Source organism: Micropterus salmoides, unplaced genomic scaffold, assembly GCF_014851395.1.
Source record: "Micropterus salmoides isolate LMB-PRFRI ecotype aquatic unplaced genomic scaffold, ASM1485139v1 Ms_hic_scaffold_15, whole genome shotgun sequence".
Lineage (NCBI taxonomy): Eukaryota > Metazoa > Chordata > Actinopteri > Centrarchiformes > Centrarchidae > Micropterus > Micropterus salmoides.
In genome coordinates this window covers 30,671,932-30,687,670 of record NW_024040596.1, presented here as the reverse complement: position 1 = coordinate 30,687,670, position 15,739 = coordinate 30,671,932, and the positions used below count along the sequence as shown (strand labels likewise).

At 39.3% G+C, this 15,739-nt stretch overlaps 1 pseudogene; it reads right to left on the bottom strand.

The window, feature by feature from the left end:
- LOC119903454 overlaps window positions 1-15,739 on the bottom strand; it is a 147,688-nt pseudogene that overhangs the window by 37,505 nt on the left and 94,444 nt on the right.

Here is a 15,739-nt window from a genome sequence, read left to right as displayed (position 1 = left end):
ATGAACCTGTGACAGATCCTGATCGGTCTGTAATTAGTTTTTGTAATTGATGATGTTGCAGCCCACCTGCTTGGTTCACTCTGTTGCTACCTACTGAGAAGCCAGAGCAGCAGCTAGTCCTTGGAGCAGATCTCCTCTCACCACACACCTCTAGATTTTATTTCCTCCTCTTTGTTTTTACACCACAACATCCACGCAGCATCCACTCCATACACACCTGACTTTACAGATAGTCTGCCATTTTTGTCTAAGAACCAGGAGGTGACAATGAGATCGGGGTTCATTAAATCTGTTTACTCTCAGAGATCAACTCTCCTGCATGCTTTTGCAGTTGATAATTGGGATAATTGTTGCTCTTTACTTATTTTCACACTACAACTTCATTAACATGCATTTCCTAATGAATGAAAATGGATACTCCGTGACAGCTGCAATAATAACCACCTTAATAATTATGTAAGCGGACGTGTTCAAGTCATGAAGAATGCCCTTTACAATCTCTACAGAAGTCTGCTGACCATAAAAAACAAAGATCTATGGAAACCTTTGACGCAGCAGTACAGTACAGCAGAGAGCTTGCATGATTATAATAAATTCAGAGGACAACTGGAGACAGTGGTTCAGCGGCAGGCCATTACTCTCCATAGATTCAGGCTGTCGCTTTGATGATGAACACATCTGCTCTGTCCATCTCAGGAGGAGAAAGCACCTCTAAAACTCTTCTGTCTCAGTCCCATCAAGCACACAGAGCTCATTATTAAGCCTGCTTAGTTTGCCAACAATGAGAGGTTCCTGCAGCCATCAAATTATAGAATGAAACAGCGGGGAAGACAGTGTGATTTGCAACAAGCAATTTCACTGGTATTGGACACAGGGACACCAATGTGTCTCCAGTGTGATAAATGAAACGTGGTACTGTTATAACTACTTGCATGAAACATAAAAGTCTCATGCAGTTTCTTCAGCATAACAAAGTCACAGCTGCCAGTCTCTTTTCTGACAGAACCCAAGGGGAACTGTAAAGAAAATATCCTGTGCCCCTTTTTCTCTTTTATTTTTTGTATTGTACACTTGTTTTGACCATTACAGCCGTACCAAGTCAGCATGGAACTGAAGTCCTCCAGAGCAGGCACATGGAAGTGATGGAACTTTATCAGGTGGAATGGAGGATTAGTTTGTGAAAATCAAGTTCATTATTCAGTGAGTTTATGTAGATAACAGAAAGAAGCAAATTGTTGAGAAAAAAACTTAAGTTGAAATTTTCCTATCTTCATGTTGATTTCGAACTCTGATAATCCTCGTCTGAATGCACTCATCTGAATTAATATGAGGATTAATAAAGAGTGTTATTATTATCTCAGTATTCTGAGAGCGGAGAGCACAGGGTGGGACATAAGGTTTAATGAGATCAGAGAGATAAGAAGGTGTGAGCCCGTTTTTATTTTAGTCATCAGAAACACCTTAATGTCCAATCTGACAAGTATATGGAGCCTATGAAGTGAAGCTAAAATTGTCCAGATGTGCTGGTTTTAGTTAAGATCCTAGCTGCAGAATTTGGAACCATTTGACTTTTAGAAGTAGGCCAGACAACAAAATGTTTTAGTAATCTAATCTAGATGAAACAGAGGCATGTATTAGGATCTGTGCATCAGCCAAGAATAGAGAATACCTAATTTTGCTATGTTGCTTAAGAGGAAAAAGGTGATCTTGGTGAATTCTTCAATCAAAGTTCAATATTCAAACAAACTGATGATTAATTAAAAGTCTACAGTAGATGTCATCGCCACAAACTGTGCAGAATACATAATTTAAAGCTGGTTCAGAACTCTGCTGAAGAAGTACTTCAATTATGAAGGTGGTGCTGGCTGAGTCTACAGTAATGTTGTTGACCTTCAGGTTAGGTTTACTTTGGTTGAGGTTCATTTATGTCTAAGCCAAGTTCATGATCGAGCACAAAATGAAAACAAATTAACATTTTTAACTTGTGTCAGGGAAAACAATTCCTTCCCAAAGAATACAGAGTCAGATAGATGTGTTGAATCATTTCTTTATGTAAGATGGCCACGGAGAGAACGCACAGTTACTCTCCCGAACACAGCATTTCCTCTCCTTAAGTACAGAACAAGTACAAAGCAAACAACAGCCAAAAATGGTAGATGAAGGAAAACAAATGGCAGTAGTATGGAGTATTAGCACACACTCAAAAACTCTTCCTGAGCTAAGAAAGGAAATGCAAATGTATGTGGCATCAGATGTTTCTCTGTCTCTTGATTGGTCTATGTTAAAACTCTCACCTACATGCCAGCAGACGTTTATTGTAAATCAGACAACCTTTGTTTAGGAATAAAAACCCTGTGACCAGCAACTTATAATGGTTTTCTCACACTTGCTGATACATTCATTGAACTTGGCTGGACGATATGGCCAAAAATATTATCACGATAAAGATTTTCATATCTTTCGATATCGATACTTATCACGATAAGTATCAAATCGTTATTTTTTTTTTTTTTTTTTGATGGTTTCTTCAATTTCCACTCAGGACTGTATAGCGCCTTTCTAGTCATTTTGACCACTCAAAGCGTTTTTACACAATATCTGCATTCACCATTCACACACATTCATTCACTGAGCCTAAGTGCTCAAACAGAAACTAACACACACATACATTCAGAACAGCCACCAGAGGCAGATTGAACCGCTAACCTTCCGATTAACGGGCAACCCGCTCTACCTCGTGAGCCACAGCCGTCCCGGTTATGGTCAACACTAGATGCTAAACAGTTCACTTCACAAATCTGAGTTAGAACATAATTATGATAAAATCTTTGTCAACAAATATGCACGAGTCAAAGTAAGTTAAGAAAATAAGTAAAAGCTTTTTCGGTCCCTTTCCCCCCTACAAAATAAACATCTTAATAAAAAATAAGTCCTAATTTCTATCTGTAGCTAATCAGTCACATGGCAGCAACTCAATGCATTTAGGCATGTAGGTATGGTCAAGATAACTTGCTGAAGTTCAAACCGAGCATTAGAATAGGGATTTATAGGGCATGGTTGTTGGTGCCAGACAGGCTGGTCTGAGTGTTTCACAAACTGCTGATCTACTGGAATTTTCACGCACAACCATCTCTAGGGTTTACAGAGAATTGTCCAAAAAATTTTAAATATCTAGTGAGAGGCAGTTCTGTGGACCAAAATGCCTTGTTAATGTCAGAGGTCAGAGGAGAATGGGCAAACAAAGGCAACAGTAACTCAAATAAGCAGATATGCAGAATACAATCTCTGAACTCACAACACATCAAACCTTGAAGCAGATGGGCTACAGCAGCAGACTGCATGTTACTGACCATGTCCATCCCTTTATGACCACAGTGTACCATCTTCTGATGACTATTTCTTGATAATGCTCCATGTCACAAAGCTCAAATCATCTCAAACTGGTTTCAATGAGTTCATTGTACTCCAGCGGCCTCCACAGTCAGCAGATCTCAATCCAATAGAGCACCTTTGGGATGTGGTGGAACGGGAGATTCGCATCATGGATGCGCAGCTGACAAATCTGCTGTGATGTCAATATGGACCCAAGTCTCTGAGGAATGTTTCTAACACCTTGTTGAAAGGATGCCATGAACAATTAAGGCAGTTCTGAAGGCAAATGCAGGTCCAAACCGGCAAGGTGTACCTAATAAAGTGGCGGTGAGCGTATATGCTGTGTTTATGATATCCACAATACTACATAAAATAACATATCAAATATGAGAATTTTGATTAATTCAGTTATACTCTAGGTTAATGTTATGGCCTTCAGTTTGAATTATTCCAACTCTGTGTCATTTCTATCTAATATTTCTCATCTATCCACTATTTTGTATGGCTGTAAATACAATGATTCTCATGAGTCTCAGCCATTGTTACCATGGGGAAGAGGCCAGCCTCAGAAATGCAGATAATTCAGAACACTCTGTTACTGCAGTTGGTGGTAGAAGGACCACGGTATTTACTGAATCTATGTAACTTTGAACGATCATCAAGAATTTTAAGATTGATGCTGGACTGAAATGCTAACAAACAGAGAGACAAGGAATTTGACATGGAATTTTGCACTGGAATTATGAAAATGTTCCATTCACAGTCAGCTTGAGGCTCCATTTCAAATGTTTCCATTCAGAAAAGAAGGAAGAGGAAGAGGAATTTCAGATGTTTCTCTGTCATCACAATAACTCAGTTTGTGATCTTTTAAAGAGACTCTGTCCCCTCTGTCCCTTACAGATGGTAGCTAACAAATACCCTCTCTATGCTGCAATGTTAATGAGTTTTCCAGGATTGTGCGCACAGCCTGTTTCTATCTTTAGATCCACACCTTAGAGGCCACAGTCCCTTATCTCTGCTGCATGGTTGGATCACATATCTCAACTGTGATGACTTTAACACACACAATTGCTGATAGGTTTAATGTAAAATTTGAGAATGGTGATTATTGTTTTGCACAATATGTTGGAATACAGCAGCAGTGTTGCAGTGATTAATCTAAATATCATAAAACAATAAAATAGCTGAAACCAATACTGTACAGATTTCCATGGCAAACATATGTACCTTTTGTAACAACACATTTTTAAATAGCCAGTAGCCCTGGAAGGGACAAGACAATCAGCAGACTTTATCTTATTGTAAGGTTTTCTATGAGGTCTAAATGTCATTGAGCTGTATGAAGTACATGAATGTATATACAAAGGAATGAGCTATTAAACAAGCTTTAAATCATTATCAGAGCTTGGCATATATAGATACTTAAATAACAAATGCACCTTGTACATTATTACATTTTTAAAAACACATTTTTGTTTCTGATAAAGGTTAATGTTAAGTTTTTAATTGGCATCTGGACTACTCCAAACCAATTAGTGTTCAAGCCTGGAAACTGTAAGCTAGTTTGATGTCAGATGTGTGTTGTATGAAGCTGTTAAATACTTTCTCTGTAAATACAGCTAAACTCTCCAACATGACCTGATGTGGCCACAAAAGATTTATTTACTTAGATTGACACATGCACTAATTGTATTTGTGGAAGATGTTCAAAGGACTGCAACAGATGTTTCTCCATTCCAGCGTGCACCAGGCGGGGTATTCACAATCATCATCTGCCCTGTGGGTTCATCAGAGGTACCATGAGGCCAATGGGCAGATCTAAATGTGGGCCTCAGAGAAAACAATTTTTTTAACTAACAAATGAATTCTTTCATTTAGTATCCAAAACAAACTCTAGGACTCTTCATCCTCTGGCACCGCATTGCCATTATAACCAAGCCAAGCAGTTGTAAGGAAAATCTCATCAACCTACAACCCGCTGAGAGCGAAAGAAATGAAGAGAGGAGACTCCAGCTGTGCCCGAAAAGGAGCTCTGGGGAGCTCCACAAGAGGGAGAGAAAATCAGTCCAAGCATGCCAACAGGCCCGAACGATCCAAGCCTACACAGGAGAATCAACTTGTGTCTTCCCTCCAGGTAATCTTGTCCCCTGGCCATCTGAACCACCAGATGAAACCTTTCTTCTACTGTGATATTTGGGGTTGATGCAACAAATTTCTAAAAGTAAGTTAGCGTTAGGTCGGGAGTAGAATCGTCCTTCAACATAGGCTTAATCATGATACAGACTTGCTCACCAAGCCCCTCCTTTTACGGTCTTACTCACCAATCAGAGCGGGCACAGTGCGTGTAAATTTCACAACAACTAATGAAACTAGCTGTGCTACGGTTTTGTCCAGCGTCAACTCACAGTGAAGTGTTTGGCCTCCCCTTTGCTGTTGATTTGTTGTTGTCCTTTCTTGTACTTCAACTACGGATAACTCTCTGCAGGCTACATGTCCCACATGGAGCATTTCAGAATAAGAGCGTTTTGCCTGTCTGATTTTGCTGACTGAAATTTGTTTGGTTGTCCTTGATTTTGTGCTTCTACCAAGGTTAAGTCTACATAGTTAAATTGTTTATTTTTTTGTCTGTCTTAACTGTGCTTATTGCTGATATGATCGGGAGTCTGGACAGGGTGTTTTAATTTGAAAATTGACCGGATTCTCTGCCTTTCTGTGTCTGACTTCCTGCCCAGTTCAGCTGCTCTGTGCTGCTTGACACAGTTTCCGTCAGAAATAGACAGTGAATATTGAACTTTTTTTTTTTATCGCAAATCGAATCATATTAGCAATATCTGGCAGAAAAATCACAATTACATTTTTTTCCTAAATCATTAAGCCCTATTGGCTATCAATGTTCCCTTTCTTCCAATAACCAGAAGTGTGTTAATCCACTACTTCCTCTTACCAAAATAAAATTAATTCACTAATCATTTTAATGCCTTCTAAGCCATGCAACCGCTACCTGAGAAAACCAGACATTTCATATACAACAATACTAAGACACACATTGCTTTATAGAACATTTTTATTCATGCTAGCAGCATGGCTTCAACAGTGTTGGCCAGTCGGTCTACAATTTTGGTGAAAAATCTCAAAAACTAATGAATGGTTAGGTATTCAGGTCCCCAGACGCCTTGGCTGTACTTTTAAGTCTAATTTAGTAAATGCTGGCATGCTAACACGCTAAACAAAAACAGTGAACATTGTAAACATTACACCCGCATGTTAGCATTGTCATTTTAAGTATATTAGTATAGTAGCATTTGACTAAAATCATCGAGCTGTGGTCTGGCTGTAGAGTATTAGCCTTCTTGATTTTTAACTGCAGAGTAGCTGAGCATATTTTCAGCAATATTTATATATGACTTCACTAAGTGAACATTTATTGCAAGGAAGCTGTCTAGTGCTAAATATAATGCCTTTCTTAATTTCAAGCTGAAGTTTCCCAGAGGATTTTAAGAGACTATGGTGGGTGGGTCTCGGACCCTCTCATCGAGGGTACATTTTAAGATTAAGTGCATTAATTTGGTGCAAAATTAAGAGGCTATCTATGAAGAACTTTGTACGCCTGTAAACAATGTGTGTTCTAATAAATATTTAATCATAAACCCTTTGTAGAGCCATAAATGATGATGAAACAGCGACAAAACTCAACAAATTTAATGTTTTTCCAGAAATCCTAAATCAAAGAATAGAAAATAGAATAAGCAATTTCCCAATTGGACACATGTAATATATTTATACTTTCTGTGAATATCATCTTATTTCCATACTTTATAGACACCTTATTTTCAAAAACCGAAAATAATGTTGTATGTGGTTCTCGTATCGCGTAACATGAAGACTTCACAGCCTCTCTTCAGGTAGGACTCTCATACTGCAACACTTGTCTTTGTAAAGAGAGAAACTGACAGGATAAAGTCTCTAACCTGCCTGTCAGCTCGCTCTGGGCCGTTTCAGTGACCATAAAGGCTTGAATACATGTGCACTCCAAATTTAGGCATGGCTAGCTCAATCGCTTTCTCACAAACGAATGACAGAAACAGATTGTTAAGGTTACCGTAGTTACCTTAAAAGAAAAGTGGTTGTCTCGAATCTGATGCCTAAGTGTGGGAGCAGCGGATCAAAACACAACGTTAGAGGTCTGAAATGTTATTATGAGATGTGCAAAAATATTTTTGGTTCATTTTGGGAAACACGTTTTGGACCTACTGTTTGATTTTAAGGACCCTTTTTCAACATTATAAGCCATTAGGCCTTGTGTCCACTAAAGTGTTTTTCCTGAGGCCAACGTCTTTTCTCAGTTCATTGCAATGTTTGTACAGCATGGTAAAAACGGCAGCAGCGTGACGAGATGCTGAGGACCTTTTCCGCTCGTCACTGTCACTTTTTACCCAGCCATCCAATCACAGTGTAGGGGCGGAACAAACACCACACCAAGCCTCAGCTCTTCAACGAAACGCTGAGGTATTTCCTCGTCCGCAAAATCTCATGAACCCACGGACGGCAAGTCTGTCACCTCGCTCTACATGTTTCAGCCTTCTCTTCATGCAGAGCAGGGCCAGAGAAAGTAGGCCTACATACTTTGTGGTGACATTTTGTCATTCAGTAAAATTAGGTAGACTACTAGCAGCACATCACCTCCACAGAAATTATGTATCATAGCAACCACTGCGTCTCGAAATCCCCCCACTGCGCCTCCAAAGTGCACCCTAGCGCTCCAAGCCAGGCGTTTTCAGAACAGCAGCTGGTGTTTTCAGCTGGTGAAAACACTATGGTGGACACAGGCCCTTAGAGGTTTAAACTACTTTAAATTTAAACTCTAAACCATGGAAAAGAAACTCATCACTTCTTTGAATTAATTGTATAAGGGGTCATCCTGCTTGTTTCCTTTTTCTCAGTCTGATGATTTGGGTTAAAACACATGCAATGGCACAAGACATTGAATTATAGGTAGGTGCATCATTTGCGCAGAGTGACATGACTGCTCTAATCCTTTATTATAACACTACACTAGCTATAGTAACAGCAAAATTAGTGGGTTGTATTGTACAATAAACATTTTTAACTGAGAAAAAAAGACGAAAAAGAACACTATTCCTCTACTGTATTAGAATCTGCACACACAATGGAAAAAGATAGAATATTGAAAATGTAAAGTGATGTGGATCAGCAGTTGAGAACCAGTCCATGTAGATCTGATTGTTCTGATAATTGTGTCTGACCACATCCCCATGACCCACACAAACAATCCTCCATTCCATCGTCACTCTGTAAACACCATGTTAAACAGTGAAGCTAACCTTGAGTGTCCGGGCCACATCACAAAGTTTGTTTTGTGATTTTGCCATTTTAGAGTAAGACCCGCTGGGACTGCTGGGGAGTGGTGGAGGCATAGTGACTTTACTCAGGCCGGTATGAAGAGTTAAAGTCTTCAGAATCAACAACGATTTCTACAGCATACGAAAAACTCAGTAATCTGGCGGTTGTGGGAATTCAGACAGAAATTGACAGTTCACTAAACCCCTCCTCCGAACCGCAATTGTCCAATCACATCTTAGCAACCATAACTTGGCACAGAAGACCCATCAAGATTTGGATTTCTCTGTCAAAGCAGTGTGCGCAGGGCTGTAGTGAGAGAGATACTTTGTATCTATCCCCTTTCCAAACTTATTTAGCAAGCTAGCTATAGCTGGTAGCGATAGTCCTCATCTCAGCAAGTCATTTTGATGAAGTCATGTTTGGCGGCAAGAAAGGAGAAGCTTGTTTACTTCTGTGTGAAATTAAAGACATTGTTCCAAAAATTTTGAGTGCTAAATATTCCTCCATTTTCACTGTAAACTGCAAACCGCTGTGTTTGTAGCTTGACTGGCAAAGTAAGCTATAATTTAGCAAAGGGTAAATGCCTACATGGCCGGCACATGCTGTCATAATGTCTTGATCTGGAACAATTGGGGACTGCAGCGGGTCATGATTATTCTGCCAATGTACAGATGCTGAAAGTGAATCTGGGATGGCTAAATTAAGTGTCTGTTGGCTAGTGGGCACTTGGCCTTGGCTGCTGGGAGCCAAGAGTGGCAGCTAACCCCATCCAAGACACTCGGATGCAGTGACGCAGTTATTTTTATTCTGTTGCCAGCTTGTTTCATAAGCCAGCCGAACCTCACCCATGAGACTTGGCTGGCTTGAGGGGGCAGTTTAAGAGTCTAATGCTAGCCTGGGAGTGCAGCTGTGTGTCACAGCAGAGAGGGTCAAAGTTTCTTCAAGGATAAGCTGAAAGAAACAACCAATGCCTGAAGTACAGTGCTTCCCATTCATTGATTTATTCAACACTGACCGCCACATATTGATTTTCTTTTTTACTATTTAAAATGCGTAAAATCGTATTTCTTTGTAGAGAGGCACACAGCACATCGATTCGCTCAGCCCCTACTTGCCCCTCTCTCAGACGGACCAGTCTGTGAATAGCCCCTCCTCTCTAAACCTGACTCTGAGTAAATCCTGTAGAGCCATATGGGTTTTGGGGGACAGATACTGATATTAAATTGAAAAAGAGCCAATTCATAAACTGATATTTTGATTTTGAAAATTATTTGGAAAGCAGACCCGTTTCCTGTGTAATCTACTAACTACTACTTAGAACAGGCTGATATTTGAAGCTGTTCTGTAGGTGGGCTATAATACCTTTTCCTGAATGGATTATGTTAAAAATGCCTAAGATTGGTCTCAACAACTGACCATGTAAACTGTAAATAAATAAGTATTTGCTAGAAAGTACAGAGAGAGAACAAGCATGTGTATTACACATCATCTGCCATAATAACTACTCTCAATGTAGCATATTCACATCAAGTTTATCTCTTTACCAGCACTCAGCAAGTTTCTCAACCACTACATGACTGTCTACAACTTTGAGATTTCACACCATTGCACATTTCAAGAGGAGCTAGATAACTTTGTTTGGCTGGAAACTTAGTTAGATACTTGTTCAGCTCATGTTTATTTACATGTCCCCTTTGGTTTGGACTGTAACTACAGATACGCAGCTTGCAGATATATTTAGAATAACTTAAATGCTGTAATTACACCGCTCACTGACGTTAGCGCTCCTCCACTGATAAACATCGCATTAACTAGCTTTTTGACTAATCTAATTTAGCAATGGGCAGTGTTAGCTGCTGTAAGAAATGCTAGAGAATATTTAAATAAATCAGTAAGTAAGTGATGAACTAGGGAGAAACGTTAGGACCCTTCATTATAACTGCTGCACTGTTTCAGAAATAAATCTACAATCACGTCTGTCAGCAGCGTAGCCTCCAACACTCACCTACCATAACATTAAACATATTTCTGTGGAGGAGACGGGAGAGGGCAATGAAAAACGGGGGTCTCCCAGGAAAATCGGGTGGGTTATTATGGTCATGAATGTTTCAGGCTTATTTGGGCTAAGAGGAGATTGTTAATTTTATTATTTAAGTAATGCTTTTTTCTCAATGACCAACTCATTGAGGTCTGCTCGACGCTGGTCAGCTGATTGCTTTTTTTCGTGGTGGATTTGTGGCGCTGCTATCAACAGGGAAGTTGCAGACTGCCTTCTGGTGAAACTATGCAACACTCATGACATGATTTATGACATGTTAATCATCATGACTCATGACATTTTAATCATCATTAATTAGCAGTTATAAACGCAGAGCTCATATCGGCCAATAAATCAGTCCTGTATAAGCTAGAGTTGTTTCCAACAAATCATACACTATAATTCAAAACCTTGATTGTGCGCACATGTGCGGGTCTGCGGTTGAGGGCCTTACTTGTAGTGAAGCACCTTCTATACGGTATTATTTAATGTAAATTTATTTAAAGAAAGTGTGGGTGTGCAGTGGAGTGAGGGGGACATGAGAATATAAAAAGGAGGCAAAAAATGACAATATTATCATAATGTTGTGTTGGACTGTATTGAAGAGGTGTTCAGTGTACTCACTTCTTTTGACTGAGCTCAAGGACAAAAATGTACCCTTTTCTCTCATTGTGAAACACACAATGCTCTCCAAGGACTGAGATATTCTCAGGGATCTGCACATTCATTGCTAACACTTAGATTAAATCAGTAAGTGTTTTGCATTGACAGACAATAAATGGAGAGCAATGTCTCTTTTTTCTGGTGATTCCACTCATTCATTTGTGCACATGTGAACTCTCTTCAAGCACTCGCCTTCAAAAATAAAATGTACCAGCATAATAGTTTGTGGAAGAGATGTGTGTTTTTTAATTAAGGAAGCTGCTTGTTGATGAAACTAAAGCACGCCACAGAAAACATAGCTTTGAATATATTTTCATAAAATGCAATTAACGACACGTTGTGTTTTTTGCTTCCTCCATTTATATTTGTTTAAAACATTGTATGGTGCCTTAATAGCTGCAGTAGTTGCCACATTTTCTTGTTGTTGGGTGTCTGAAAATGTGTCAAGAGGCCAGTTTGACAAAACATATTTTTTGTTATTTTAAATATGTTTTTTGTTACGTTGCAAGTACAAGACATGTAGTGCCAAATTTTCAGTGTATTATAGTTAAAGATTAGTTTATACTCCTTTCATACAGCAGACGCTGGTCTACTTAACACTTGTTCGATCCACATTGGCCTCATTCATATAACATAGCACCTACTCTGTATTACCGTATTCAGATTATATCCATCACTTGGTGAAAACCCATGGTCACCGAAGCCAGGCACTGTTCCGGAGGAGGGCTATAACGGAGGGCCAACTTTGACCTGCATCACATTTCTGGGGTATTAGGAATCTGATATGTGACAAACTTTAAGATAGGGTTTATAGGGTTTTGGACTAGAGGTCCAAAAAAACAGCCGAACCTTATAGGCTTAAATTACATTAAAAAATTGAGTCCCACTCTAAAGGGGAGCCGAGCATGGTCCCGAATAATTAGACCCGGTCCAAAACAGACCCTAACAGAAGTCAAAGTCCCATTTGTTTGTGACTCACATTTGAAGCACTTCTATGGCTTGGATGGAACATGTCTGTGTACATAAAACCTTGGGGGAGAACTACAACTCCCACGGTGCATGATTACGCTGTTGACAAAAGTAAACCTAAAATCTGCAGCTTAAATTAATTTGCTATTGGATTCTGGGTAAATTTTGGATGAATTGAAGCATTTTTCTACAGCTCTGTATAAGCTCTATATGTAAGCATCAGACAGGCTTTTTCTCCATAGCAAAGACAACAGAGGCTAATGGGTATTGTAGTATTTAGAGCCATCTGTCATTCCAAACTGACAAAACATGATTTCTCAGAAACAAAGTTGAAATGATTAAAATGGATGATTAAAATGGCCATAACTTCACAACATTATCTAGGAGAGTCATTTGTTTCTATGTTGAAGGGTAAAAAAATGTGGACACAGAGCAAAGAGCAGCAATATTAAAATCATATCCTGAACTAACGACTGAACGAATGTTAAGCCACAGAAACTAATTCCAAAAATCAGTAGTTTATTTGGTTCAGAGACTAATTCCAAGAAATGAGTGAACACATAAGTGGAGGTGGGTGCATGGGGGAGACTCCGTGGGCCATGAAGTTTAACTCAGTTGATTTTCGACATGTTTTTAATATGTCATTTTTGTGCTTCTACTGCATTCTTCACAGTTCTCTGTGGCCCACTTTCGTTCCTCGTCTTGACTGGTGCATCTAGCAACTAGGGAGCATTTCAGAATAAGAGCGTTTTGCCTGCTGGATTTTGCAGACATGGTTAGATTTGGTGATTAGTGCTTGCTTTTTGTGCTTCTACTATGATTAAGTAGGCTACGTAGTTAAAATGTTTCTTTTTTGACTGATTTAACGGTTTATTGTTGATGTACAATCGGAAGTCTGTACAGGGATTTTCTGCCGTTCCTGTGTCTGACTTCCTGCCCAGTTCATCAGCTCTGCGCTGCTTGACGCTGGGACCCATCAGAGCCGCACTGCAGCGCTTCTGGTGTGAGCACAAACTGTTTTCACAAATTGTTTTGTGACTTGTAGATGTTGTAGTAGGCTACAATGCTTGTTTTACACTTTGATAGGAATTGTGTAGTAACATAGTAATGTGCATCATATGTAATCTCTGTATGCATGTTCATGTTTTGGGTACTGATTTATATTCTCGTTCTGTAATGTTTCAGTTTTACAAAACAAAACAAAAGAAAACAAACCAATACAAACAAAAAACCAAAAGAAGAAACAACTTCAGTAAAATCAAAGTCCTTTTAGGCAAGTCGTGCCACTCGGCAGCCATCCTGGCAACGCTTCCGGGCAGCTATTTCAGACTAACAAGACAAGGCTCCTATCTAAATGAATGGGGCGAGAGCTCCTGCATTTTTGCTGGTTACCAGGACATAAAAACTACATGAATAGAATCAGCTTTAAAATCTGATAAAAATTGCTGAAAGAGTTTAACAACATTGCCCCAAAATAAGGTTTAAAAAGCGTTTTTCCTGACAAATTATACAAATATTACGCATGCATCACCACTTCTGCGAATGCGCAGTAGAAGTAACGTGGACCATTACGTCAGTGGAACCACACGATTGGCTGTTAAAAGCAGACGATTGGCTTTCTAGCGGGAGGGGCGGGATAACCACCATCTTTACCGTTACGGGCTTTCCGCATAGAGTTGTACTGAGGATGTGATTGAGTGGCATGTCTCCTCTAAACTGTCTCCGGTAAAATACAAGAAAAGTCAAGCCTTGTGTGTTTTTTGGAGAGCTTTTGAAGGTTAACTGGTTGTCTAGCATTGCACAAGAGATCGCATTGCAAGGGAATCACAAGTATGCTTTGATCTGCTTGGGTATCACACATATTGAAACACAGACCCAAGACCCTTGGTAGTAAAATGACCTGATTAGACTGAGGATAACTTTGATAGGTCCTACTCGTGTTACAGATTGGCTCTCTGTTCCTCAGAACCAAGGGGACCTGGGAGGAACTCTAATTTGTACAAATGCTGCAGCTATTTTTCTTATTCTTCATGTACCTAAATTTGAATCGGACTTCTTTGTTAAATTATTTTGAAAACATGGACGTGTGCAGTTCTCAATATCTCAAATGCAAAATGACCAAGAAACCAAATGTGTTTCTCTCTCACCCCTAGTTATCAAAACAAGCTTACTTGTTCGAGACATTCAAGCAATCAGAATGTTGCAGAAAGCCAACAACAACACGGTTACTTAAGTGCATACACCTATCATTTGCAGTGGTTACAAAGGAAATTCATTCTAAATACAAGTGCAGAAGTGAATGTAAAGTGACAATCAGAGATTATCAGGGAAAGTAAGAGAAAAAAACATTGTCTAATAAAAGCAGACAAATGTGGTCTTCAGACAACAAGCTTGCTTTTTCACTGTCCACTTCCTGGTCCACTTAATGTCTGTTTATTTCTGACTGAACGTGTGCAGTGCAGTAAATGTTACCTACATCTGGACAAAAATTTTTTGTTTCATTATATTTCCTCGCAGAACATTCACAAACAAGATACCACAACAACTCAGATAAAACATAAAAGCTTTGCGAAGACTTGGGTTTAGCTTGACAAGCATGTCTAAAAACAAAGAAATGATGCTATTCTGGGTCCTGCTTGGATACAGTTTACAGTAGCCTTATTACTGCCCGTCTACTCACTAAAATGTCCACTTTGCTAGACATGCATTTTGAAATACCGAACCTGATGTTACATTCACTGCATTCTTTTTAACAAATACTACTAAGAACTGTGAATATCAGCAATCAAAAGAGGTGTGGTTGTGGAGTCAATCAAATAACAGTTATTCAGAAAATATAGGCCACTGATGAAAAAAAGCAATTAAAGTGAACAGAATTAGTTAGGCCGATTTTTCACAAGACCTGTCTGTATCATCACTGATCCATATTCAAATGCTGGTGCTTTTTTGGGGCGGGGATACTCAGTGATAGTTTAAGTTTTTCTTTAAATTCCATGAAAAGACAACAATAAACAATGAATTGATCCCACAAACAGATATTGTGTGTCTCCAAAGCCTGATATATATTATTCACTCTGTCCTTTAGAGCACCATTGTTGTCCTAGAACGAATCAATTTAACACATCAATAAGCCACACAGCTGAACTGATTTTCTTTCTTTCCCTCGCTCACCATTGCATATGTGAAACTGGAAGCATAAAAAGAGTAGTGGGCAGCATAGTGACACGCGTAACATGTGCGTGTCTCAGAGTTGTTGTGGATTATTACATTTGCGCAAATGGAAGTGCATCTGATGAGTGACACACATCAACAACTTCCTGTTTAAACTGCCCTTTA